Raw genomic sequence first — 993 nt, 5'->3', positions numbered from 1 at the left:
CCCCGCCCCGCCCCCACGGCCGGGCTGCCCAGAGGCCGCTGAGCCTGGCGGGCCCGGGGCTGACCCGGGAGACCTGCCCCCTGACCCTGCAAAACCAAACTTGCTGAAAACCATAAAGTTTCCTCCGTAAGCACGATCTTGAGCCACTCAGAAGCGCGACCCCATCTCCTGTTGCCGCAAGTCCTTTTAGGCACTTTTTCAATTTTCAACTCTGAGTTAGCACAAATACTGTGTGCAAAACCCACAAGTTTTCTAAACTTTAACAGGTGTGTATTGTTTTAATGATTCAAGTGACGGTTTTGTTTTTCTTTTAGATCTTTAGTATTCTTTTCATTGGAGAAGTTATCCAAACAAGTTTTCAGACATTTTCAAAGCGGACTATGTAAAACGATGGAAAGCAAATTCTCTTCTCAGGTTCCTGTTCCCCATCCCACCCCCACCACGAACTATTATTTCGTTTACTGTGTATACTTCCAGACTTTATGGATTAATATCTTGCCCTTATCATGTCAATAATATACACCTACCTCACTCTTCGATAACTGAATATTACGCAATATGTATGTTGACTAGTAATGTTCAATAACTTATTTAAGCAGTTACTATTGATGGACATTCTGAATGTTTCCAGTTTCTCCTATGCCAAAAATTGTTACAGTGAACACCATTGTACATATGAATTTACAAGTGGAAGAAGAGTATGAATAATATGACCCTATTTTTATTTATAAGAACAGTGACATAGATATGTGCATTTACCGTTCAAAGTCAAAAAGTTTACTAATACGCAGAATTGATGAAAAACATTTAGAGACCAGGGCTCTACACAATATTGAGTGTTAGCAATCTTAATTTTTTTTTGCCGATATGATAGGCAATAGTCACATCTCATTACTCTTGTAATTTGCAGTCATATAATTATGAATGCAGTTGAGCAACTTTTCTAAATTTCTTAATTTTTCAATTAAATAATATTGTTTTTCTGATTACTCG

This window comes from Galeopterus variegatus, unplaced genomic scaffold (genome assembly GCF_000696425.1).
Source record: "Galeopterus variegatus unplaced genomic scaffold, G_variegatus-3.0.2 Scaffold13183, whole genome shotgun sequence".
Taxonomy (NCBI): Eukaryota; Metazoa; Chordata; class Mammalia; order Dermoptera; family Cynocephalidae; genus Galeopterus; species Galeopterus variegatus.
This window is presented reverse-complemented; position numbering follows the sequence as displayed.